Source organism: Melanotaenia boesemani, chromosome 13 (assembly GCF_017639745.1).
Source record: "Melanotaenia boesemani isolate fMelBoe1 chromosome 13, fMelBoe1.pri, whole genome shotgun sequence".
Classification (NCBI taxonomy): domain Eukaryota; kingdom Metazoa; phylum Chordata; class Actinopteri; order Atheriniformes; family Melanotaeniidae; genus Melanotaenia; species Melanotaenia boesemani.
The window spans coordinates 36339874-36365366 of NC_055694.1; the positions used below are offsets into that span (position 1 = coordinate 36339874).

Sequence of the window (25493 nt, forward strand, 5' to 3'; positions counted from 1 at the left end):
GACAACGACCTGCCTGCTAGGAGGCATAGTATGGCCTTATGGTCCCTTACGAATGGGCTGATGACCACTGATAATGCCCATTTAATGAAGTGATAACAACCAAATCGGATCTTTTTACATGGATACCCCCATCAATATTAAAAACAACATGAGGGTAATACATACTAACCAAAGCAGTGACAAACTGCACCAAAACAGAACAGAAATGAACCGTTGTGTATGGATATATGTCTGCTTGTAACATGACAGTCTCCATGGTAAATACGATGACCTGGAGTAACTATAGCCACATAGCCAATATGGCTGTTACAAAAAAACACATTAATGGGTCATCTGTTAAAGTAATTGTATGTGATGGACACCAGGAGTTTTGTGGTGAATAAACCTGAGGCTCAGGGAAGTGAAGAGCAGAAAAACCAAAAAGCTTATTCATCTACTATTGTGATTTTTGTTGCACCTCATTCCTGGCAACTTACTAATCATTTGGCTCCTTAACATGAAATAACTTGCATTTACTGTAATACCTTTTAATTATACAGTAATTCAATTTTACATCTTATATACCAGTTTTAACATAATAATAGCAGTTTCTTTAGGTCAGCAGAGCATGTGTTGGGATAGACTAATTCTTTACTCCCAAAGTATCCATAATAAATTAAATTGTGTTTGAATGTACATCAATGTAATAGCACACAAAGGTGATCTAAAAGCACAGCATGTAAGAAAAGCAGGGCAAATGTAGTCTGCAGAAAATATTTTTATTAACATTATTTTACTCACAATACCTGAGTAAAAGCCATACTTCATAGCTGAATGCTGCAAGAGATTACTCGTTAATGTCACTTCTTCTGTTACAGCTTACCAATTGAACATTTACTGACACAGAAAATGTCAAATAATGGTCCAACAGGTACATTACCATGTATAATACAACATCCAAACATAGAACAATGAAATTAACTATAACAGTCATTTTAGGTTTTTATATCTGAATATTTGTCTTTGGTTCCCAAGAGTTTTTCCACTTCATTCCACTGCAAGACAGAGAGAAAGACAGGCAGCCCAAAATATTACTGTTTCATTAAAACTGTTTTCATAATGAACCATCCTGACTTTACCATGTACAAGAATATTTGGAGTATCCTGGTATGCATGTATTCTTGTTGTTCACAAGCCCTACACCCAGTCCAGCATCCATCAATTTAGGACATTTCTTTTAAATCCACACAGAGCACTTTTTCCATAAACGAAATAGTTCTGAATAGCCATTAGCAAATACTTAGTCAAGTCAAGTTTATTTGTAAAGCACATTTACATTTACATGTTTTTTTCTGTATGTGTAACCACGCCAGTCCTGGGTGCTGGCAGGTTCATATATGTTGTAGCTCTGCGTTGTGTTAATTAATGAAGATATTGCGATGCTCAGGTCTCGCCAACACCGGCCGTTTATTAGTTCTGTACAGAACACAGAAATGCAGGATCAGGTGCGGTGAGCTCAGTCGGTAAACACTCGGACGAATCCATCCCAGTACTGACCAAAATATTATTAACAAAACACATATTTACCTGTACAGAACACAGAAATGCAGGATCAGGTGCGGTGAGCTCAGTCGGTAAACACTGTAAGAGTTTTAGCAAAACGAAATGAGGGGGATAGCAACTCAATACCACATTGGTTTACTAGCAACCAGGTGCTAGAGACCAGAAATATCCCCAACTGTGGACCACTTCAGGAACACGACTTACCTCGGACGAATCCATCCCAGTACTGACCGAACGCGGCTGATGACGCAATTACGTCAGTACCAGGGAGGAAACGCCCAAGAACCACTGCCCCTTCACCATGCAGTACAGGTCAGAATGGAAGCAAGTGGAATAACACAATTTACTCTGTTACATATGGAATCTGCATGTTAGGTTAATTGGTTACTCTAAATCAGGGGTGTCCAGCTCCGGTCTTCAAGGGCCACAATCCTACAGGTTTTTAATGTGTCTCTGCTCCAAAACCATCAGACTTCAATTAATAAGTCGCTGTACAGAACTACACGGGCTTTTTGATGCATTTAATTTGAGTCAGGTGTGTTGAAGCAGTTATACACTGAAAACCTACAGGACAGTGGGCCTTGAAAACCGACTTTGGTCACCTCTGCTCTAAAATCTCCCTTTAAGTGAGCGTGAGCATGAGTGGTTGTCTCTGTGTTGGCTTTGTGATGGACTGGCCACCTGTCTTGGGTGTACCTGCCTCTCGCCTGCTAATTGCTGGGAGAGACTTCAGCCCCCTGCAGCCCTGAATTAGCTAAGTTATGTAGAAAATAACTAATGAAAATCTGAACATATGGCATTAATGAATGAATGAAAACTTTATTGTCATTGCAACTGGTGCTACAAAATTATTTTACCAGTACAAACCCCATTTCCAAAAGTAGACAACAACAACATATAAGCATAAACGGGATCATAATATTGCACATTATTATAAGCAGGACGTGTCCAAAGTCGGTCTTCGAGCTGGTGTCCTGCAGGTTTTAGATTACTCCTGTTCCAACACACCTGATTTACATTACATGGATCCAAAAGCTTATCAGCTTCTGTACAATAAGCCATTGGTTAGAAAAAGGTGTGTTGAAGCAGGAAAGCATCGAAAGCCTGCAGGACACCAGTCACGGAGGCCGGATCTGGACATCCTTGGATTAAAGTAAAAACAATCTAATAAATTATCATTCTGTAGTTACACTGTAAAGCATCATTTACAATATTTAGGTAAGAGTTAATTGTGAATTTGGGTTGAAATTCTTCAGGTGGAATCATATCCATGTTAGAATGTGGATTTATGTAAAAGAAGAAAAGGCAGTACTATGACCTACTGATGTAAGCATATACATAAACAACTTTAGATATAAAATAAGGACTTGTTTAGTTGTTTAGAGTGTTTTGTACAATACAGGTAAATGCCACAATACATATTTACAGGTAAAAACTTCATACATACATTAAACATACATACCATCCAGAGCAAGGATGCCACTGCACCAAGACCTCCACACAGCCCTGGTAGAGACATAAAGACAAACCATAAAATTAAGGAACTTTTCTTTAGCTTTCCTTCATTTGTCTAAACCACAAAAAATACAATCAAACAGACCCCCCCAAAGAAGAGCCGTCTTATCTTTCAATCAGCCGGTATGGTCAATAAGATAAAATGACAGAATTCGATTTGTTCTTTAGAACATTTGCTGAATGAGGCCCATTTTATTGCAGTCATGTAATTGTTTTGTAGAAATACTGAAATCACCAAAACAACTGTTGAGTGATATTTGATTCTTGTTTGTAAAATCTAGACACTAACTACACCAAGCTACACAACTACACTAAGCCGAGGACACGCAGGCAGATGCACAGCAAGGTGCACTTATAGGCCAATATATGCAAGTAGTAGTCCCACTGTTATAATCAGAAGCTTGTTTCTTGGGTCAACAAGCAAATATGTTGCTAAAAAAATATTGCAATGGTTTTCATACATGTTTTCTTGCCAGATTCACAAATAAGACTGAAAGCTCCGAGCCATTACCTCATCCAGTTCATATAGACTTTAAAAGTTTGCAGGCAGCACTTTGCCTCTATTATGTCCTGACCACAATAACACATGTAGATATAATTATGTTGGGATATTTATATGTTTTCATAATTAGTTTTTTATCGTGAAACATTTGTAACACTTTTTCAAACCAACCTCCCTGACTCTTTGCCTCAAAACTTTTTGTAGGTGAAAATGGTCATTGTTAAAAAAAACATTGAAAATTAAATGGACAACTTGAAACACAATTTAAAAAACAAATTGTTTAATTTTTGTTCCCTTTTAATAAAAGCATCCCTGTACACTTAAATCTTCAAACTGTTAAAATCCAAATGTATTAATAGATTTCCTGGAGAGAGTGACCTCAATAAGATTCAGATACATTTTATTTAGATGATTTTTAAACCAAAAAGCCACTATGCTTGTTTACTGGAGGACACTGTATTTCAACTCTCACCAAGACTTTTAACAAAGATTATTATAAATGATGAGAGACGGACAAATCCACACATACCAACTGTGTCTGCTGTCCTCCTTCGTCTTTTCTTCTGTGAGGTAAGTCCAACAGACACTGGAGCATGCAGGGAGGAGGACTGGGGACAGGAAGACAAGAGAGGAGTTGGGGAGGAGGACTGGGGACAGGACGATACAAGAGGAGTCAGGGAGGAGGACTGGGGACAAATGGACAAGAGAGGAGTTGGGGAGGAGGACTGGGAACAGGACGATACAAGAGGAGTCGGGGAGGAGGACTGGGGACAGGAGGACAAGAGAGGAGTTGGGGAGGAGGACTGGGAACAAGCGGACAAGAGAGGAGTCGGAGAGGAGGACTGGGAACAAGCGGGCAAGAGAGGAGTTGGGGAGGAGGACTGGGAACAAGCGGACAAGAGAGGAGTTGGGGAGGAGGACTGGGAACAGGACGATACAAGAGGAGTCGGGGAGGAGGACTGGGGACAGGAAGACAAGAGAGGAGTTGGGGAGGAGGACTGGGGACAGGACGATACAAGAGGAGTCAGGGAGGAGGACTGGGGACAAATGGACAAGAGAGGAGTTGGGGAGGAGGACTGGGAACAGGACGATACAAGAGGAGTCGGGGAGGAGGACTGGGGACAGGAGGACAAGAGAGGAGTTGGGGAGGAGGACTGGGAACAAGCGGACAAGAGAGGAGTCGGAGAGGAGGACTGGGGACAAGCGGACAAGAGAGGAGTCGGAGAGGAGGACTGGGAACAAGCGGACAAGAGAGGAGTTGGGGAGGAGGACTGGGAACAAGCGGACAAGAGAGGAGTCGGAGAGGAGGACTGGGGACAAGCGGACAAGAGAGGAGTCGGAGAGGAGGACTGGGGACAAGCGGACAAGAGAGGAGTCGGGGAGGAGGACTGGGAACAAGCGGACAAGAGAGGAGTCGGAGAGGAGGACTGGGGACAAGCGGACAAGAGAGGAGTCGGGGAGGAGGACTGGGAACAAGCGGACAAGAGAGGAGTCGGAGAGGAGGACTGGGGACAAGCGGACAAGAGAGGAGTCGGAGAGGAGGACTGGGGACAAGCGGACAAGAGAGGGGTCGGGGAGGACTCAGAAAAAGCATGAAAGGGCAACAGAGGAGGAGTGATGGAGGGCGTGGACTCTAGGGCTGGGTCAGCCCTCTCCTCATTGAGCTGTGGATCCTCAGTACTCGGTCCTGGCTAAGAGTACCCAGTCCTGGCCTCTCCCCCATCTCAGCTGTAGTTTCGACTGCTGGTGTTACTTTTAGGAAGAAGAAATTCAGTTGACAAACCAGTAAACAGTAAATACATGGGAGAGTTAGTGTCCAAATAATGTGCAAGTGGTGTGTGAATAATGTGTAATTCTAGTAATACCAACACTCGTGCTCTACACAGTGTAACTGGCTGGAGCCTACACACACCTGCTGAGAAGCTCATGCACTGTCCACAACACAGCTAAACACTAAGGTCTTTTTCAATACAGAAATCTTCACACATAACACCTCTTACCTATATATGAGCGTACAACCGTGTATAATATAAACAGAACAAAAGCAGCATTGTTTATTTAAGAGAGAGTTTTTTTAAATCAGCTCTACAAACTAAAATCCAGTCATGCTTTTGACCATGGGTCTGTCTCTGGACAGACACCATAAATCAATGCATACCATGTGATTAGAGCACAAACTTGTTTGTTGTAAAAAAATTCAACAAAACAGTGAGACATTTTTACATATTAAGAGTAAACATCATCAATATATTAAAACCTCTCAGGTGTCCATGTATGCATTTTCATCCTAAAGTATGTTATACTTGTTAATTCTGAGTTAATCCTAGATTCATTATGGATTAGGTAAAAATATGAGATACATGTTTCTCTTATTACCGTTAAGAAGACTTTCATAAATTTTCTTCGTGGTATCGAGAGCATCCTTCATGTCCTCGGTGTTAATTAACCATGGACACATGCACTCTGCCATAAATCCTCCTTCCTTCTCCTGGCCAGGAAGAGGATGGGATGCCTCTCCAAAAGCTGCCATTTATGAAGCTGAAAAAGAAGTTAACACAAAAAAATAGAAGTTAAAGTTTAGTTGTGAAAGTCTAGTATTTTAAAGAGTTTATGAACTGCAATGTGCTTGTCACCTTTGCCTAATAGAAACCTTTATACTACCACTTATTTAGCAAAGGCCTTAACTGTTGTGAGTGGGAATAATGCAAAAATATAATTCTGTTATTGGTCAAGTAGATTTGTTTCTAGTTACTGTGAATACCACAGTATCATTAAATTTATATACTGTAAAAACTATCATTTTGTTATCACTGATTTATCTGCCATTTACTCCACCTGTTTAACATTGAACCAGTAGTTGAGGCAGTCTGCTGATATTACATGAAAACAAAACATTGTGAAAAAAATGGGAATATATGAGAGTAGACTTTTACCTACACCCTGTCCATCTTTGGTGTTACTGTTCCCTTTGTTGTGATTTGGTTTTAATTGTTTTTGTTTTTAGATGTTTTTAAACAATCTTGAAAATACTAATTAAAAAAAGCCAAAGGAGGAGCAGGCCAGCATGTTTTTCTGCACTGTTCAAGTGATTCAGATCAATATAGCATAAAGTTTTTGTTTGTTTGTTTTCTAGGATAAATGCAGCATCACTTCAGCAGCAATGAAGTTAAAAAGATCTATTTTTACAATGAGGCAATTCTCTTTTCTGTTCATCATAAACAGTTAATCTGTATGTCTGCAGGGATTATTAGATAGTATTTTATGAGAACCATTGGGTAGAGAAAAACGTACCAGCAAACTTGTTGAATCGTGGACTTTATTGATGCTGCTGTTCTTCTTTTGACGCTCTTTCCATTCCTTGGAAAATTTTTCTTTTTCTTTTTGCTGTTTGCTGCCACAGTGTTGGCATGTTTTAGAAGCCACTCAATCATCTTCTGCCACTGCCAACATTTCCTTTGAGTAGGCATCTGGAAAAGGAAACACGTGTCACACATTTTCTTACCATATACCCACGATACAGAAAAGCTGTATTATCTACTACTGATTACATACCGCTGACTCGAATGGAGAATAAGTGTTTATAATAGAAACCATTACATTAAAGATGGATTCATTCTGAAAATGTGAATATAAAATTATGTGCATCATCTTTTTAGCCATACTGCTTTTGGTCATATCACATGAAGAAATTTAACATCTAATATTAACCGTGCTGTCTACAGATTTCATCACTACTGACAATTATGGATGACACAGGGGACAGTTTGTTTAGCTACAAGGCTCACCTGTTATATTTCCTATAGCGCTCAGAATGCCTTCATTTGGCATGATTTTTAAATACAAAAACTACTTATCTAATGCTGTTCAGCTCTGCGGGCATTTTTATTTTAATCATTTATTTATTTTTTATCGTGTTATTGAGAATATGCAAAATGACCACGTCACGGTCCATGAAATTAAAAACACCTGTTTTGTCTGTGTTCCCCACACCCGTTTAATGTCATCTAAAATACGTGTCTTTATGGAAAACAATTTTGTGTAATTTGAAGGGTATCAGCTAAATTAGCGGTGCTAACGTCCCTGCACTAGCTAGCAAAAACGTTTTAGCACAATGTCATATACCAATACTCCTTGGTGAACGTTAAATAAACAAAATTAGCATACATTTTACTAGAGAATGTGACTTTAAATAATAAGAATACTTATCTAATTCTGTACAGCTCTATGATCAACATTTTCTCGATCTATCATGTTATATTGAGGTGATAATTTGCAAAATGACAACATCGTGGTTCATGGAATTTAAAACATTGTCTGTCCCTTATTCTTTCCTGTTTGGGCAACCAAATGACGTCTTAGTGTCATGTAAAATTCACGTCTTATGGAAAACCACTTTGTCTAATATGCAGGGTATAAACACTAAATTTACGGTGCTAAGATACCCGCACTAGCTAGCAAAAACATTTTAGCACAATGTCATATACTGATACTCCAAATTAACAAAATTTACATACACTGTAGTAAGCTATTCTAAGTTAAACATCATTACACAATTAAATTGTCAAAATATTCTATGGTACACAAATTTTATCCTTTTTAGTCACTACTTACCTTTTCTTGCTCATCTAAAATGCTTCCAAAAACCCACACGATAACACAAGGCGCCATGTTTGAGTGAAGTAAATAGTGACCTGGAATAAACAGGGACACAGCGTTCGCCACTTCGTCAACCTCCGTAAATTACTGATGGGGGACGTAAGACGAAGGGTCGCTCGGGCTTTGCTTTAACATATGTTCTTATGTGTCGTAATTTGGTGTATGAATTTACGACCTAATAGCTCGTATTGAATTGGAGGATATGTTGATATAAACTTATTTGTCAGGTTTTCTAGAGGAATAATATATTATATATTTTGTTTAATTGAAATCAACATTACACACATGCCATGTTTTTTAACATCTTCAAGATTTAACAGTTTTATACTGTAAATTCAAAAGTACATATAAGGACAATCTTTGATTCATGCAGAATGATGCCATTAATTTTAGAGTAATTAGTCTTTTGTAACTTTATGGTAATTTTCCATGAATTTTACTCCTTTTTTATTTTCACAGAAAAATCCAGTGTTTTTTTACATATTACGACTGTAAAAATTAAAGTTGTTTTAGTTTTTCTTGATATACGGTAATTCAGTGTATTTACTACAGTGATATACTCTTTTCGAATTTACGGTCAGTGACTGTTACTATTTGACAGTTTTGTACCGTAATTTCTATGGGCATTTTTTACAGTGCAACAGGGCCTTTAATGTGACTTAATTTGGTGTTAGTGCTCCATTAAAACTTCTCTGAGTTATTGTTATGAGGCAACTCACCAGATACTTTTCAAATATGTGCTTACGCTGCTGCAGGAAGGAACATTAATGTAACATGCTGATGTAAATTTATGCAGAGGTTCAATGTAATGGAACACAACCCAAAAAAAGGTTCAAGGGTCAGGTGATTGATTTTTTAATGTATGGAAATGAACAGAAGCCAAGAAGTTCTTTCCACTGGTGAAAAAAATCTGTCTGAAAATGGCTCTGATTTATGAATTAGGGTTAAAGCATTCCCTCACACGGCCATGTTTTCTAAAACTGGGACAAGAGTAATTTAATTGGAAACCAGAGATCTCTGCCACCATCAGATCAGTCAGTCACTGAGAACATTAGAAAATACTAATATCCTCTGAGAAGTGATTTATTCCTCATGGCAGAGGAAGAAATGACCAATTAAACATCATGGCAGTGTGAAAACACATCTAAGATACAGAGGACTGTGATTTTTCAAAGTCTGAGCCGCGATCCAGACCCAGGACACAGGAAAGATTTAAAACCATCCAAATTATTAGAAAATTGGTATCCAGTCCTATTAGCACTGTTCTGCAGCCAAATCCTTCTTTAAGCTCTCCAACAAATAACAGGAGGTAAAAGCAGCATGACACAGCAGGGAAGCATTTAGTTATATTAGCTTATAATGTAGAATCTGCACTACAGTCAGCAGAAGCAGCACAGGGGAACCAGGACAGGAAATATAGTCTCTCACAGGAAACTTGTAATGAAAGGATGGAGATGAGTTGATGGGGGGGGGTGGGGTAGGGAGAATGATTACACTGGATGTTTTATCACTCATATTTCTCAGTAGCTTTATTCCCTTCACCCCTGTCATAACAGGCAGGTCTATTCTTCATCCACAAGCATTCGGAGTGCGTTTGTTTCTGGGTGAGTTTGCTTACACCAGACCGGGGCAGGAATCTGCCTCTCAGTGAGTGTGATGTGAAGTTTCTGTCAGCAGTATGGGCTGTCCTGAGAACCACTTCATTAATCTGGACGATGCATGTTCATCTCCAGTTTCTGGTTCCTGTGTAGTACTCAGGGAAACACACCCTTTCATGGAAATCTGCAAAGGAGGGAGAAAGAGGAGAGCAAAGGTCAGAGGAAGTGAATCAGAGGGAGCATTGAGGCAGGAAGGAGGGGAAACCATCCAGATGGAGCCTGAGGAGAGAGGACATAGCCAAAGATGACAAAGGGAAAGAAAACAGAGCAACCACATGAAAGAAAGATGGAGACATCTGATGGAGTTGGGTAGACAGATGAGACAGGTGGAGGAAAGAGATGGCATTGCCGTATATAAAGGTGGCAACAGCTGGCACAGTCTGCTGATGTCATGGCCTTCGCTGCACTAGAACAGCCTTGAATAGTCAGTACTAAAAACAGAGTGCCAATACAGTCTAAAGAAAGCCCCAAACAGCGGAGCCATGCAGGGACACAGCCGCTGTTTAACGGGGAAAGCAGCTGGGACGAGTTGGGCTGCTGGGTGGAGGCCTCTGGGACGTCCTGCCAGGGACAAAGTCACCTTAATGTTAGGTAACAGCAGGACAGCAGCGTGTCCTTGCCACGACTTATCTGCTCTCTTTACTGTGGATTCATTGTTGTATACAGTTAAATCTCCCTGTGGCTGCGTTTTCTCAGGTTTGACCAAATTATTTGACACATTTCAGAGAAAAAAAATTATTTTTTGTAGTATGGTTTTAAGTCTTCTGTGTGAATCTGTTTGGGATCATCTCTGCAGCTCTTCTGCTTGAGACAACCAGACAAGTCATCTTTGGGACTCCGTGTTGCTGCGCCACCTAAAACACACCAGTTAAACGGCTCTGCAACTTAATGCAAGCAGCATGCTTCATACCCACTGAGAGCGACCTGCAGACAGATCTGCAAGCACATGCGCAATGGACAGGAAGTGTGTTTCTTAACAGCAGAAGTAGTCTTCTTTATGTTGTGCTGCGCGTGCGCATGGCCAGACGGGGTAAGTTTATCTGAACTGTAATTTCAGTATGGTAATCACTGTTGGACTTGGAAAAAAACACAATTGGGTGATTCAATATCAAATCCATGGAGGGCTCTCGCCTGACCATCTTGGATTTGCTTCATACTTTCATGTTTGGTGCGTTTACCAATCAACATGCTCTTTCCAATGTTCGGATTTTGTTGTTTTTATGTATGCAAATATGCACTTAAATCATGGGTATGAAATGATTTTTGCCATGTTTAATGCTACATAAATCAGAAATGCTGAATTCTTTCAGACATGCACCTAGTTTACCAGTAAGTACTATAAAAACTATTAAATTTACAACTATAAAGGATGTGATGTGCTTAAGTGTGAAAATACAGTGAGCTGAAAATAACAACAATGAGTTATTGATATAATTTTTAGCAAACCATAATTTTAGAAATATGAAGTTAAAGACATCTAAAAGTGTGGACCTTTCCTGAAAGTTTTAAGACTCTAGCTTTAATTACTAGAAAGTAATGACCTCATTTACTGGGGCCACAACTAAAAGCCTCATAACTGAAAGTAATGAAGAGACAAGCTGAAAATTCTGCTCACTGGTTGTTCAGTAGAATGACATTATTTACAGAAAATCCAAAATGGTTAGGTGGGAAAATGGTCTAAAATCTGTTGGTCTCACACGGAATGCCCCAATTTTGCATTGTATGTTTGATCTAAAAAGTCCGTTTTGTGTTTCTTCAATGTAGAGTTGTTCTCTTTCAGATTTGGTCATTTGCAGATGTAGTCAGACGTGTCGCAACACAGGGTATTACCACTGTCCTTTTAACGTGGAAACCATGATACGTAAAGATATGATGATTCCATATATGATGTATGTGCAACAGTAGCAAGTTCTGACCATTGCTACACTGTCAACAGCCTCCCCCCAAAGCTCCCGCTCTTCCTCAAACATCTCCTCACTACACTGTACAAAAAGAACTTAATGTTAGCACGCAGAGCCTAAAGATATTATGGCTAAATGTCACCTTAAAAGTGTGTGTGTTGACCAAACCCGTGGTATATTCAAAAAGTGGGTTGTGCAGTTCCAATACTCATAAAAACATTGCAAAGTGGCACAAAAACATCTCTTGGTCACTGCCTCGTGTATCAAAAGGAACATCACCAGCCACTACCCCCCTGGACAGCTCTCCTACTGTCACACCGATGGAGAGAAGTGTGAGATTTTTGAACACACACACACACACACACACACACACACACACACACAAAAACAGCCCCACTTCTTGAAGATGTTAAATGTTCGATAAGTGCAGGAGATTACCCTTCAAAGTTGATTCCAGCTAATAATAAATGCTTTAATAATAAAAAATGGAAATGAATGAAATCTCGCTTATAACAAAGTGCACATGTCAGTGTATCTTTTACTGTTCTGGAAAAAGTTCAGTATCTAGGACAGCACAAGAACTGACTGAAACTTTTGATATGTTTTCCATATGATCATCGACATCCTTGTGGCCCAGGGACAAAGCCGGTATCAGGCAGAAATGACTTTGGCTAGAGGGGGTCTTTTTAAAGACGTGTTAGTGTTGTGATGAAGTTTGTTATGAATGTTGGAAATGTTTCCTTTACTTTGAGAAACAAGAGAATCACACCACGGACTAAAAGCTGGAGATTTAATACAGCGTTGCTTAAAGATCCCGACTTTATCAGCTACTTCACAAAAGAATGGGCTACACTTAGAAAACAATGACAAACCAGAAGTCCCAGCATGTGTTCTGTGGGACGCAGGGAAAGCGGTAATGCGAGGCAAAATTATCTCTTTTGCATCACACAAAAAAAAGAAAGAAAACTCAAAAATATTAGAATTAGAAATAAGAATTAAATCATTAGAAGACGCCTACAGTGCTTCACCAGATGAACCAACGATGAACCAAATAAGGAAGGCTAGACTGGAATTAAATGAAATAATCAACAAGAGAACAGAATTTCTGGTGCAAAGATTACGCTTGGAGACATTTGAACACAGTAATAAATCCGGAAGATTTTTAGCTAACCAGTTAAAAATAAATAAGGAAAAATCTACCATATCTGCTGTTAAAGATCCAATAGGTAATATTACGCATGACCCAGATGCAATAAACAACATCTTTAGAGATTTCTATAAAACTCTGTATACATCACACTTAGATCCATCAGACAATGATATCCATCATTTTCTTACCAATATAGATCTTCCAGGTTTACAGCAGGAACAAGTCACAGCCTTGGATTCCCCCCTCACAGTGGAGGAGCTACATGAAGCCCTTAAACATATGCCCTGCAAAAAAGCCCCAGGTCCGGATGGCTTCCCAGCAGAGTTCTATAAAGAATTCTGGTCAACGCTGGCCCCGACATTTTTCAAAATGGTGACACAAATAAAGGAAAATGGTTACTTACCCCCAAACATAAACTCTGCCACCATTACTGTACTATTAAAACCAGGTAAAGACCCCACAATACCATCTAGCTACAGACCCATATCACTGATAAATGCTGACCTTAAAATAATTTGCAAAGCATTAGCTTGAAAGGTTAGAGAAAGTAACTCCTCTCATTGTACACCCTGATCAAACAGACTTTATAAAGGGCAGATATTCCTCTGTTAACATGCGGAGACTAATTAGTATAATAGATTATTCTACCATCAATAACCTGGAAACAATAATAGTTACCTTAGATGCAGAGAAAGCTTTTGATCGTGTTAACTGGAAATATTTACTAGCTACTTTAAACAGATTCGGCTTTGGACCATCTTTCATTAACTGGATTAAGATCTTATACAGTTGTCCTAATGCGAGTGTTAGAACAAATGACCAAACCTCTCCAAGTTTTAATCTACAAAGGGGCACCAGACAAGGTTGTCCACTATCCCCCTCACTTTTTGCTATATTTATTGAACTGCTAGCCGCTGCAATTAGACAAAATAAAGCTATTAACGGCATTCAGTCCAAAAATATATTTCATAAAATAAGTCTTTATGCTGATGACGTTTTACTATTTCTCCAAAACTCACAAACCTCTCTATCTGAAACAATCTCACTAATTAATAAATTCTCATCACTCTCGGACTACTCCATTAACTGGTCTTAGTGTACAGTTCTACCCATCAACTGTAGCTTTCAAAATCTACCCAGCATCACCTTAAAATCAGGTAACATTAGATACCTGGGTGTAAATATTCCCTCCAGGCTCTCAGAACTAACACAACTTAATCACACTCACCTTCTTAAGACTATAGAAGATGATCTTGCTCGCTGGAAATCTCTACCCATTTCACTCATGGGGAGAGTTGCCACTATAAAAATGATGGTTCTACCCAAAATCAACTATTTGTTTTCTATGATTCCTATGAAACCCCCTTCTACCTGGTTTAAATCGCTAGAATCACACATCTCCTGATTTCTCTGGAAAAATAAACCACCCCGGATCAGTTTAAAAACTTTACAGAAGCCGAAATATAGGGGAGGATTAGACGTGCCTAACTTTCAACATTACTTCCTAGCTAATAGATTGCAATATGTGCTAAAATGGCTCAAACCTAGTCCACTAGATGACCTGTGGATAGATACAGAACAAACATTTTGTGACAATTTGGAAATTTCTGATCTTCCTTTTTTCAGCTTAAGTATAAAAAAGCAAAAGTGCTTCAAAAGTGTCAACATCAGCACTTCTCTGACAGCCTGGTGGGAATTTCTCAAAAAAACCAACTCCTCAGTAATACCATGTAAACTCACACCCATCTGGAACAATCCTGATATTCTGCTAAACAAAAATATGCTAAACTTTAACCAATGGATTAACAAAGGAATTAAATACTTTGAACATATTGTCCATAACAGAAACATTTTATCTTTTAATACACTCTCATCACAATATGGGATTAACAGCAACAGATTCTTAGAATATCAACAGCTCAAAACCGTAATACACACAAAATTCCCCCTTCACCGAACAGATCTGGAACTTCCTCCAATAGTAGCAGATTTTATGGACCTCTGTACCCCCAAATTACTTTCAAAAATATATAGATTAATGTTAAAAATAGATGACTCAAATTCCCTACCTACTTCAAAATGGGAGATAGATTTATCCATCAATCCTAGTCAACCATTTTGGCTACAAATATGTCTTAATGCCTTTAATATGACAGACAGCCCAAATTTATAACTCATACAATACAAAGTCCTCCATAAAACGCATTACACAGGACAAAGGATGTTCAAGATGGGTCTTAATCACTCAGATATCTGCACACAGTGCACAGGTAACACAGCAGATATGGCTTTGTGCACCTGTCCAGAAGTTCTGGAATACGGTTTGTGAGGATTTATCAACATGGGTTAGATGTAACATTCCTGCATGTCCTAAACTTTGTTTACTGGGTGACCTAAGTGACATCAATATAGACACTAACAAAGCACATATGGTCCTCACGGCCTTATGTATTGCAAAGAAAACTATTCTAGTGAACTGGAAGTCTAAAAAAAATCTAAACATTAACCAGTACAGAAATCTCCTGTTGGATCACATCAGTCTAGAGCAGGGGTGTCAATCGTACGGCCTGCAGGCTGGATCTGGCCCGCAAACGGGTTTAATCCAGCCCGCAAGATGATTTTGTAAAGAATAAAAATGAGCTGCAATTTTTCAATAACAGAAACTGCTGTCCCAATTGAGTCCACTGGTTGGCGCAATAGCAATTGTTTTCAGCAAGCAAACTGTTTATACCGGGGCAGAGCAAGTAGGTCAAGCAAGTGCAGCCAGTCCGAATGAGCTACTTTGTTTTGCCCGCAATATTTATTACGGCTTCTACTTTTAACATTATGCGCTTTGGCACGCTCATTGCCCCAATATGTCCCTGTCAAAAAAAAGAAAAGTGGACGCAGAGTGCAGAGTGTTCCAAGAAAACTGGTCATCCTCCTATTTATTCACGGAATTGAATGGGAAAGCTGTATGCTTGGTGTGTTCACAGCATGTTGCAGTGCTGAAAGAATATAACCTTCGTCGCCACTATGTGAGTCTTCATGCCGACAAATATGACAATTTTCAAGGACAGCGGAGAAGAGAGAAAGTGAACGAACTGTTGGCGGGTCTGAAGAAACAGCAGTCTGTGTTTACTCACTCGAGACATCAGTGACGCTGCTGTGAAAGCTAGCTACCTCATTTCTAATGAAATTGCAGTGGCTTCAAAACCATTTAGTGAGGGTGAATTTGTAAAAGCATGCGTGATGAAGGCAGCGGAGATTGTGTTCCCTGAAAAGCGCCAGTATGGCGGCATTATCATGCCAAAATCCCGCGAGAGTAAACGAGATCCCGCGCGAGAGGAATTGAGATCCGCGCGCGAGTTCCACGGGGCGTTGTGGAGATACGCGCGCGAATGAAGCAGTCCGAGCGCGCGTGCGCGCGCGATTTCTCCGCGCGCGCGGGCAGTATCTCCCCTCGCCTGAGTTTGCTTGCTTGCAGGGAATATCGGAGCCCTCGCGCGGAGAATGTCTGCTCGCTGGCTCATGCTGCTCACTCGCGGTAAAGTTTATTGGCAGTAAGTGGGCGGGGCCCGCGGGTTTTCTGTCATTACACACGATTGGCTACAGTCCCCGTCCTCTGTGATTGGCTCTCACTTAAAAAGAGAAGCTGCTGCCCAGAAACCAGCGGCTTCCAATGCGCCCCTTGTTATTTATTTTCTCCATGAAGGAAGTTTTACCCAACCTTTGTTTTCGTTTGTTAATAAGCAACATGACTCAAAGAGTTATGGATAGGTCTTGATGACATTTTCATAACTTGTTGGAGATGCCACAAGGAAAACATCATTAAAGTTTAAAAGTTTAAAAACCACCCAGTTTGATCATTGTTTAACAAGTCCAATACAGTAGCAGGTTAATGAAAGTTACCAGAATTGTGTGTACATTTGTTTTTATGTTTTTGAACAATTTCTTACTCAACTGTCTTCTCTTTGGCCTTCCTTCTAATGCAGTTAATTCATAATATGGCCCGATTTAGATCTTTTGTATACAAAAAAGTGGTGTTACACTCATTATTGTTAAATTTCCCTTTGTAATAAATATTTTTAATTTGATGATCAGTGTGATGGAATATTTTTACTTTACTGCTTTTGCAGCAACAGGAACCTCCACAATGCTCCATTGCCACAAACTGGCTTCCTCCATGTCTACTTTTGATTAGCTACAGCCCATATACTGCGTTTGGCCATTGTACTGGGAAGAAAAAACTGATGGCTGAGACAAATCAGCCACTCCAACATTACCTGCAGTCAGTTACCAGCAGTAGAGATGAAGGAGGACCACAGATGTCCAAGTTCTTAATTCTTTTAAAACCTGATTTTGATGCCACTTTAAAAAAATGTAAATTTAAATATTGCAGTTGAACAAAGATGTATTAAGCTGTTTCATTTTAATCCAGTATTTACTTACAAATCACACAGTTTAAGCAATTGAAAGTGCTTTACAAAAAACATCAAGCATAAAAAGCATGAAAGAATTACAATCAAACTGATTTAAAACAAACAAGAATATCAGTCTTGAATGCCATATTTACCTTTCACATACAGTTGTGTGAATGTCTTTCAAATTAGCAAACCAGTTCCTCTGTGCAGTTTTAAGAGAAAGAAACAGACTTCCATAATGCCTTAACAAGGTCACAGGCTGACTGCCTCCATGTCGACTTGTTAAGAGCTACATCTTGCAGCTACATACTCACGACAAAGAAGGTAAAGTTCCCTGACTGGAGTTTCTGGATCAGTTTCCTCAAGTAATGATTGAATTTCAGACAGGTCTTCTGGAGTCAAAGGGCACTCAAATTCAGGGACAACTATTCCTGCATCCTCATCTTCTCCATTGTAGTCTGCCGCCATTTCCCAGTCAACATCGGGCTCCTAAACAAGGAGTTGTTTATTTTTAATTTCCATTCTCTCTCAGTGTAGGCGCAAATAGACTGCAACATGCACATATGAAGTACAATACATTCATGTTTTAATACTGGAAATTAGAAAGCCAAAAAAGTGAAGTGTTTTTTTTATAATGTTTAAATAATTTTAATATCCTACCACTGTATAAAAGAAAATTTTATTTTCTTTTTCCATTCTCAGTGCAAAGCCTCTATAGTGTAAAGGTAACAGTACTTTAATTGCCCCTGTACAGCCAAAAGATACTCACACATACACAACTATTTTTTTATAACTGTGTGAGAGATTTTTTAATTAATTAAAACATTGTTGAATTTAATATGTAAAGCACTTTTTGCTATGTATGCATGAAAAGTGCTTTATAAATACATTTCAGTCAAATAACAGTATATGTTTGTTTTTTTTAAACTACCTTAAAAGACAATCACAAGCAAACTTATCATGTAGTGAAAGGTTTAAGCAATACCTCTGGTATGTCAGGCTGAACAACATTTGTGTTCATCAGTCCAATCTGCCACATCTGCTCTGGACTCCGGTTTCCTTCTGTGCGGAGTGGATGATGAAAAGTAAAAGAATAAAATGCATGATTTAAAATCTTAACAAGTACATGAAATCTATGTAAATGCAGCTTAGAACAGGCGGTCTATAACCTGGATTTAAATAGTGTTTTAGCTGATCTGAGGCTTTCTGGGATCACTCCAAATTTCCTGAATCAATTTGATTCACAAGAGCAAAAATTTATTTGACCTAGATTAATTTCGATTCAATTCAATATCAATTCATCTTCAGATAATCATTTCACATCAATATTTCTTGGAATATTAGACATTTGAAGATAGCAATTTTTATGAAACGCTGAAGCAACCTTTCAACAGTGTGTAAGTCAGGTTTCCATTAAAACATGTACAGAAGCACTGGCATGTCACATACATAACATTTATTTGTGAAAATAATCAACGTCACATGTTAAACAGAATACAGTGTTAACAGAAACACTACAGTAAAAGAATGGCCAAATAAAAGAATGCTCTTTCTTTAAAAAAAAAAATAAAATCAATTTTGGTATTTTCAGAATCGATTGATTTTTTTTTTTTATTCTTAAATTGATTGATTGATTTTTTAAACCCAGCCCTAAAGTTCCAGATCTTTGGGGCATAGAAGCTGAACGCAATTTCATGTCTGTTTCTGACTCCAGGAACTGATAAAAGAAAAGACCAGATCCAGATGACGTATGGAGTCTAGTGGGTTCCTACTGGATCAGGAGGTCATTGATGTATTTAGAGCTTAAATCCTTCAGTGCTTTATAGGCCAGCAACAGAACTTTAAAGTCTATCCTCTGACAGACTGCGACAGACCTCAGAACTGGCTTCTGGGCCTTGTGAGAAGTCAGGCAGCAGAATTCTGAATGAGTTGCAGCTGTCTGTTTTTTCTTTTTTTTTTAGGGAAGCCAGTAAAGAAACTGTTGTAATAATGAAGCATGGAAATGAATGCATTGGCTACTTTTTCCTGATTTTGCTGAGACATCAGATCTTTTATTTTTGAGATGCTCTTCAGGCTGATAGTAGGCATTAGTGACTGCTTAATGTGAAACCATTAAAAACAATGAAACGGAATCTTTATGGACTGACATTACTAAATAATCTTACACAATATTGACAATACACTTACGATTTTGTGACGATGGGTCTGCTTCGTTAGCCAGGGCAGTTTTAAGTAATTCTACAATCCGCTTGGCAGCGACTTGCAACTGTTCCTACCAAACAGACGAAACCAAATCAAGGACTGGTAAGGCAGCTAGCATTAGCTTACATCAACTTTACAACTATAAGCTGTTGGCAGAAAGCAGCCGCCATGTAAATTAAGTTCCTCGTATATTTTAACGAAATAAAGAGCTATAGAAATGATAAGCTTTTTCAAAAATAATATTAGTGTTGCAAAATATGCAGCATAACTTACCTCCCGATGATCTGCCATGTGGCCGAGACACCGAGACGACTCCCGCTTCCTCGTCTTCCTCTTTTCCAAGTGAGTCAGCCAATCACAGAGGACAGGGACTGTAGCCAATCGTGTGTAATGACAGAAAACCTGCTGGCCCCGCCCACCTACTGCCAATAAACTTTACCGCGAGTGAGCAGCACGAGCCAGCGAGCAGACATTGTCCGCGCGAGGGCTCCGATATTCCCTGCAAGCAAGCAAACTCAGGCGAGGGGAGATACTGCCCGCGCGCGCGCGGAGAAATCGCGCGCGCACGCGCGCTCGGACTGCTTCATTCGCGCGCGTATCTCCACAACGCCCCGTGGAACTCGCGCGCGGATCTCAATTCCTCTCGCGCGGGATCTCGTTTACTCTCGCGGGATTTTGGCATGATAATGCCGCCATACACCAGGCTTTTGCAAATATTAGCCTGACAAGAAACACAGTTGCAGACAGGATTTCCGATCTTTCAGTGGATTTGGACAGCCAGTTGAAGCAAAAAGTAAAGTCATTTATTGCGTTTTCAGTTGCAATTGATGAAAGCACAGACATTACAGATGTTGCACATCTGGCCATTTTCATCCGCGGAGTTGATGACACATTGACCGTCACCGAGGAGTTCGTGGAGTTGGTGCCAATGACGGGTACAACGACAGCAGCTGATATTTTCACCGCACTCATCGGCGCACTGGACAGGGTCGGAGTGGACTGGTCCCGCGCTGTCAGCCTGGCTACAGATGGTGCGCCTTCAATGATCGGGAAAAAGGCAGGCATTGTGACAAAGTTCAGAGAGAAAGTGCAATCTGCAAATGGAGGACGTGATTTTTGGACTTTTCATTGTATTTTGCACCAGGAGGCTTTGTGTTGTAAGTCATTAAAGATGGATAATGTCATGAAGGTGGTCATCCAAACTGTTAATTTCATCCGATCCAGAAGCCTGAATCACCGTCAGTTTGACAGCCTTCTCAGAGAGCAAGACCACATCTATGGCCTGCCATACCACACTGAGGTAAGATGGTTAAGCCGAGGTTCTGTGTTGAGGCGTTTCTTTGATTTACGAGAAGAAATTGAACAGTTCATGGAAGAAAAGGGCAAACCAGTGTTAGAATTTCGTTCTGCAGAATGGATGCAAGACCTTGCATTTATGGTGGATATTACAGAGCACCTGAATAACTTGAACAAACAGCTGCAAGGGCGTAACAAAGTTGTCATGCAGTATTATGACAGCATACGTTCTTTCAAGTTGAAGCTGTCATTGTGGGAGACGCAACTCGCCGGTGGTGATGCAGCTCACTTCCCCTGTCTCAAAACCCAACATGTGGCAGACATGAAGCTGTTCAAAGATAAAATCACAGGACTGTTACGGGAGTTTGAGCAACGCTTTCAGATTTTTGGTGAACTGGAGAAAGACTTCAAAGTTTTTTGCTCGCCATTCACTGTGAATCCCTCTGATCTGCCCGTCAGCATACAACTAGAAATAATAGACTTGCAGTGCGACTCGGATTTGAGGGGCAAATTTCCCACAGCTGGCTTGGACACATTTTATCAGAATGTCTTGCCAGGTTACCCGAACTTGACAGCCCTCGCTGCAAAAATGTTGTGCATGTTTGGAACCATGTATCTTTGTGAGCAAGTTTTCTCTGTAATGAGCATAAATAAAACAAAACTGCGCTCAAGGCTCACACACAAGCACTTAAGTCACATCCTGATGTTGATGTGCTGGTGAAAGCTAAAAGATGCCAGGTATCAGGAGTCAAATAAACCATGCAGCCCCACATAAAGTGCTGCATGAGACACCCTGATATATTTCTGTGATCTGTAATATACTTCTGTGAATCACTGAGGCATTGTGTGTTTGTGTGTTCTTTGTCCTCAGAATTTACAAATAACCTGAGGTGTTTTAAGATTAATAGTGATGTTGTGCTTGTACTATTTTGGACACACTGTCCTCAGGCTCCAGCTTTGTTTTATGTTGATCGTATTAAAACAAAGAAAACAATCCGAAGTTGTTGTTTTTATGTTATATATATATATATATATATATATATATATGGGGGCTGCCTCGCTCCAGCTCCAGCTCTGGAGACCCTGCCTGGGCCTCGGGGGGCTTGGTCGCCCTGGGCATGCCATCGGGGTCGGGCTGATCCGATGCCAGGCAGGTACCCTTGGGATTACAATGTGTCCGTTGGGACGAAGGAAGGGGTAGGGGGAAGGGGGGCGGTGGGGGTGCTGGTGGGCAGTGGGGGGGATTAGGGCTTATTGGGGTGGAGTCTGCTCTCCTTCTCGCTCCCCCCCCCCCCCCCCCCGCACTGTGCCTTGGACCCAACCAGGATAAGTGTGTGCAACCTGGGGCTCTCTGGTCCCCTGGTGTGGTGGCGTGGGCTCCCGGGGGTGGGTGGGCGTCCGGGGCACTGATGCGTTGGGCTCTTGGCTGGGCCGGGCCTTTGCCCCTCTTCCCTTGGGTGGTCTTGGGGAGGCAGGGGCGCCTACAGCAGCCAGCTGAGGAGTTGGCTGCCTGGGACAGAGATCTCTCTCCTAGTTGTGCCCCTCCCCAAGCCCCTCTCCTCCCCCGCCATCCCACATCATACACACCACACATAGGGCACTGTGGAGGCGGTGGGCTTGGCTGGGGGGTCCCCATTGCGGGATCCCCCAGTGTACCCTTGCAACTGCCCCACTAGATTTTAATCACAACCTAGACATCAATATACATTTAGGGCCTCGGGCATATGGGCGCATGGGCTGTGGGTGGGCGGACAGGAGCCACCGAGGTGGCCCTTCCTCCATCCCCTCCCTTGTGACCTCTCTCCCCCCGATTTTATTTTATTTAGACACTACCACATTTAACAGTACTGCACTACACACATAACACACACTCACACACATACTGAGGAAGTCCTGAGGGGTCCTGCTGCCTGGCAGCAGTGGGGCCCACCACCATCTCATGGCTCCTTCCAGTTTTTAATTGCATTATAAATAGCCCATACTCATGCACACACAACTCAGGCTGGGGGGCAGAGGGGCGGGGATCTTCCTACGCCCCCGTGTCCCGGGATGCGGGGGGTGGAGATTTGGTGCCTGCCTGGAGTCCTGTGCGGGGTGCTGCTGGGCGCCGTTTGCCCTGGGGGCTGCCCTCGGTGCCGCATCGGGGGCTGGTGAGATCTCAGGGAGAATGTATGTGGTTGTGTGGGTGTGTGTATGTGAGAGGGTTGGGTCTAGGGCCCACCCGACTCCCTGGGCTGCCCCTGGTGGGGGTAGGAGTGAATGGGTAAGGGTTGGGGTAAAGAGGTTTTTTTTTTTTTTTTTTTTTTAGGGGGGGGAGGACCTGCGGACATGTTCTTGTCCCTGGGGTGCCTAGCCTTGGTGTTGGGTTGGTGTGGCCCGCGGTGGTTTTGCCTGGGGTGGTCGGGCCCCGTCGGGTTCCTGGGTGGGGCTCTGCTTGGGGGAATGGTTGGCCCTTGGACCTGTGGGGCGCCTGTCCTCCGTGCGGCCTGCACAGGCAGCGCCCGGCGCCCACTGGGCCTGCTTACCGTCGCCCTGGGCTGCCCGGTGCCCCTGCCCCGTCGCGCCGGGGGGCTCCGGTCTGGAGGCCCCTCTGCTCTGGTCCGAGTGGGCCGCTGCTCTGTGTGCTTTGGCCGTCCTGGGCTTGGTGCTCTGTGGACCTGCTGGGCCTTTGAGGCCTCGGGCTCTCCCCGTCCCCTGCTGATGCTTCGGGGTGCTGCGTGATCACGGCCCCCTTGCAAGTACACATTTACTCCTTGTTGCATGGCCACACATGCATGTTAACACATGCATGCTCACAAACGTGCTCGTCTCTCCATCCACTTCTCACTAGATGTAGCTGATGTTTGTGTGTTGGTACGTTTATCTGCAGGTACGTTTGATGACTATTGTAATTTTTCATATCATCACCATCCTATTTTTCTTTTGGTATCATGTAGTACTGTGGTAGTTTATGTCGTTTTTTTGTGATATGTTCTAGGCAGCCTAGACAACTGTTATTTCCGCATTTTAATACTGTCTTTTTCTCCCCTTTTTTTTTCTTTTTTTTTTCTCTCTTCCTCTATCTCCCTGTCAGGTTCGGGACTGACATATAAAGACTAAAGAAAATAAGATTACAATAAAAATTAATAAAAATATCAAGGGCAGCCATGTATATAACATGTCTCCCTAGGTGGAGCAAATCTGTCAAGCAAAATATGGCACACAGACCACCGTTCTGTATGTTAGGATGCTGGACAGGACAGGGTAAAAAAAAATAAATAAATAAATAAATAAAAAAGGAAATGTTATGACCATGTGGAAATAAAGGTTTAATGATTCTGAACTGTATGTTCCTGCTGATGTTCTGTGTAAACTTAGATGATGTAATTTAATATAATTTAATTTACAGTCATTTCTTTCTAGATTTAAATTGCTGGTCTATTGTGCATGTGCAAGCAACATTTGGAGATGTGTCTGCAGCCAGGTGCTCTTGTACCCAGTACCAACCCATCTTCATTCCTATCTTGTTGCTTACCGATATACGGTCAACAGTGGTGAGTGAACTGATACTATATACAAAATACTGATATATTTCAGTCACTTGAGGTAAGCATATAGTTTATCTTTGACAGGAACACGGTGGAACGTAAACTATGCATGCATACTAGCATCTACATCATACCTTATAGAAGTAGGACCTTCTTCATCCCGACTCTGCCACAGTCATGTACAAAATCCAGTGCAGCATGAGAGCTGCAGAGGCAGTCTAGATGACTCAGCTAACAACAAAGACTGAAGGTAAACAGCTCTCTGCGGAGCCATTTCAGCTCCACCAACTGGAACGATGCAGATTCTGATGTGTGTGAGAAATCGCAGCAACACCACAGACCTTCTGAAATATCTGAGGATGAACAGAGAGGAGATGGACATGTTGCTGGGACGAGACAGACGTTTCTCTAGAGTCCAGCTGCTGCAGGCAGGTTCCAATCCTGTCAGTTCGGTCCTGGGAGAGAAAATGTGCAACTGTTGGTCATGAGTAACACTGTTATGATGCTGTAACTTGAAATACTTTTTATTTACATTTTCCAAACACATTCAAGTTTATCAGTGTATCATGGTTTGGCATTGATACCAGCCTGAATCTAATCACTGGGATCATACATCATACTCTTTTGGATTTGCAGTTTCAAAGCCTCCTAACAAGACATTCAAACAGTAGAAGTTTACTGTCCATGATGCTTTGCTTCTCTCAGCCCAGGACTTTTAACACTGGAAGTCTGTGGCTGAGAAACAAAGATAGAAGGGAGATGGAAACAACGTGCATCATGCAGACCTCCTTTTCTTTGGTTGAAACTGACTTTAAGGTTCAGATTCTTTATAGCACTCAGGAACTGCAAGAGTTGAGCAAACATTGTTCTGCATCTTCATATCTGTCCACTTAGTGTCAGTTTCTCTCTGGGAGGTTAGTCTCCGTGGCTGCTGCAAAGTTTAAATCCTCTTCTTCAGCTCTTGATTTTGGTGTTCCACAGGGATCTGTTCTGGGCCCTTTATTGTTTATTTTATATTTGCTGCCTCTGCAGCACATTATAGGCTATTTTAAAGATATTTCTTATCATTGTTATGCTGATGATATTCAGCTTTTTATTTCTTTTAAACCTCAGGATGTTTTTAAGATTCAGATCTTGCTTG

At 41.2% G+C, this 25493-nt stretch overlaps 3 long non-coding RNA genes across 3 annotated transcripts; 1 reads left to right on the forward strand and 2 right to left on the reverse strand.

Moving 5' to 3' along the window:
• Nucleotides 1–901: 901 nt before the first annotated feature.
• On the reverse strand, nucleotides 902–4233 carry LOC121651786. Its single transcript, XR_006012484.1, has 3 exons — nucleotides 4089–4233; nucleotides 3005–3048; nucleotides 902–1034 (listed from the first exon to the last, which is right to left on the reverse strand). It is a non-coding gene; the product is annotated as an uncharacterized LOC121651786 (long non-coding RNA).
• LOC121651788 lies at nucleotides 1355–1774 on the reverse strand. The gene is made up of 3 exons (XR_006012486.1): nucleotides 1747–1774; nucleotides 1567–1620; nucleotides 1355–1455 (listed from the first exon to the last, which is right to left on the reverse strand). It is a non-coding gene; the product is annotated as an uncharacterized LOC121651788 (long non-coding RNA).
• LOC121651789 lies at nucleotides 1788–25476 on the forward strand. The gene is made up of 4 exons (XR_006012487.1): nucleotides 1788–1912; nucleotides 10835–10839; nucleotides 20311–20322; nucleotides 25466–25476. It is a non-coding gene; the product is annotated as an uncharacterized LOC121651789 (long non-coding RNA).
• The last annotated feature ends 17 nt before the right edge of the window (nucleotides 25477–25493 follow it).